Below are 2,500 nucleotides of genomic sequence, written 5' to 3'. Positions count from 1 at the left end.
ACAAATTTTGACTTTTTTGAGTGCACGTGCAAATCTGTTGAAAAAGCCTGTGGAAGTTTCACGGCGTTCGTACGATATTTGGCGACGCAAAAATGAGCGATTTCCCAGCTCGAGAGAATTCGGCGCGAGAGAAACGATGCCCCGTAACGCACATGAGAGCAATCCGGGCCAATTTCTCCCGTTTGATGGGGTCTATGTGTAAAAATTTTGACTTTTTTGAGTGCACGTGCAAATCTGCTGAAAAAGCCTGTGGAAGTTTCACGGCGTTCGTACGATATTTGGCGACGCAAAAATGAGCGATTTCCCAGCTCGATGGAATTCGGCGCGAGAGAAACGATGCCCCGTAACGCACATGAGAGCAATCCGGGCCAATTTCTCCCGTTTGATGGGGTCTATGTGTAAAAATTTTGACTTTTTTGAGTGCAGGTGCAAATCTGCTGAAAAAGCCTGTGGAAGTTTCACGGCGTTCGTACGATATTTGGCGACGCAAAAATGAGCGATTTCCCAGCTCGAGAGAATTCGGCGCGAGAGAAACGATGCCCCGTAACGCACATGAGAGCAATCCGGGCCAATTTCTCCCGTTTGATGGGGTCTATGTGTAAAAATTTTGACTTTTTTGAGTGCAGGTGCAAATCTGCTGGAAAAGCCTGTGGAAGTTTCACGGCGTTCGTACGATATTTGGCGACGCAAAAATGAGCGATTTCCCAGCTCGATGGAATTCGGAGCGAGAGAAACGATGCCCCGTAACGCACATGAGAGCAATCCCGGCCAATTTCTCCCGTTTGATGGGGTCTATGTGTACAAATTTTGACTTTTTTGAGTGCACGTGCCAATCTGCTGGAAAAGCCTGTGGAAGTTTCACGGCGTTCGTACGATATTTGGCGACGCAAAAATGAGCGATTTCCCAGCTCGATGGAATTCGGCGCGAGAGAAACGATGCCCCGTAACGCACATGAGAGCAATCCCGGCCAATTTCTCCCGTTTGATGGGGTCTATGTGTAAAAATTTTGACTTTTTTGAGTGCACGTGCAAATCTGCTGAAAAAGCCTGTGGAAGTTTCACGGCGTTCGTACGATATTTGGCGACGCAAAAATGAGCGATTTCCCAGCTCGATGGAATTCGGCGCGAGAGAAACGATGCCCCGTAACGCACATGAGAGCAATCCCGGCCAATTTCTCCCGTTTGATGGGGTCTATGTGTAAAAATTTTGACTTTTTTGAGTGCACGTGCAAATCTGCTGAAAAAGCCTGTGGAAGTTTCACGGCGTTCGTACGATATTTGGCGACGCAAAAATGAGCGATTTCCCAGCTCGAGAGAATTCGGCGCGAGAGAAACGATGCCCCGTAACGCACATGAGAGCAATCCGGGCCAATTTCTCCCGTTTGATGGGGTCTATGTGTAAAAATTTTGACTTTTTTGAGTGCACGTGCAAATCTGCTGGAAAAGCCTGTGGAAGTTTCACGGCGTTCGTACGATATTTGGCGACGCAAAAATGAGCGATTTCCCAGCTCGATGGAATTCGGCGCGACAGAAACGATGCCCCGTAACGCACATGAGAGCAATCCGGGCCAATTTCTCCCGTTTGATGGGGTCTATGTGTAAAAATTTTGACTTTTTTGAGTGCAGGTGCAAATCTGCTGAAAAAGCCTGTGGAAGTTTCACGGCGTTCGTACGATATTTGGCGACGCAAAAATGAGCGATTTCCCAGCTCGAGAGAATTCGGCGCGAGAGAAACGATGCCCCGTAACGCACATGAGAGCAATCCGGGCCAATTTCTCCCGTTTGATGGGGTCTATGTGTACAAATTTTGACTTTTTTGAGTGCACGTGCAAATCTGCTGAAAAAGCCTGTGGAAGTTTCACGGCGTTCGTACGATATTTGGCGACGCAAAAATGAGCGATTTCCCAGCTCGATGGAATTCGGCGCGACAGAAACGATGCCCCGTAACGCACATGAGAGCAATCCGGGCCAATTTCTCCCGTTTGATGGGGTCTATGTGTAAAAATTTTGACTTTTTTGAGTGCACGTGCAAATCTGCTGAAAAAGCCTGTGGAAGTTTCACGGCGTTCGTACGATATTTGGCGACGCAAAAATGAGCGATTTCCCAGCTCGAGAGAATTCGGCGCGAGAGAAACGATGCCCCGTAACGCACATGAGAGCAATCCGGGCCAATTTCTCCCGTTTGATGGGGTCTATGTGTAAAAATTTTGACTTTTTTGAGTGCAGGTGCAAATCTGCTGAAAAAGCCTGTGGAAGTTTCACGGCGTTCGTACGATATTTGGCGACGCAAAAATGAGCGATTTCCCAGCTCGATGGAATTCGGCGCGAGAGAAACGATGCCCCGTAACGCACATGAGAGCAATCCGGGCCAATTTCTCCCGTTTGATGGGGTATATGTGTAAAAATTTTGACTTTTTTGAGTGCAGGTGCAAATCTGCTGAAAAAGCCTGTGGAAGTTTCACGGCGTTCGTACGATATTTGGCGACGCAAAAATGAGCGA

This window comes from Lampetra planeri, chromosome 4 (genome assembly GCF_965212315.1).
Source record: "Lampetra planeri chromosome 4, kcLamPlan1.2.h2, whole genome shotgun sequence".
Classification (NCBI taxonomy): Eukaryota; Metazoa; Chordata; class Hyperoartia; order Petromyzontiformes; family Petromyzontidae; genus Lampetra; species Lampetra planeri.
The sequence above is the reverse complement of the archived record's forward strand: the minus strand, read 5'-3'. Positions refer to the sequence as shown.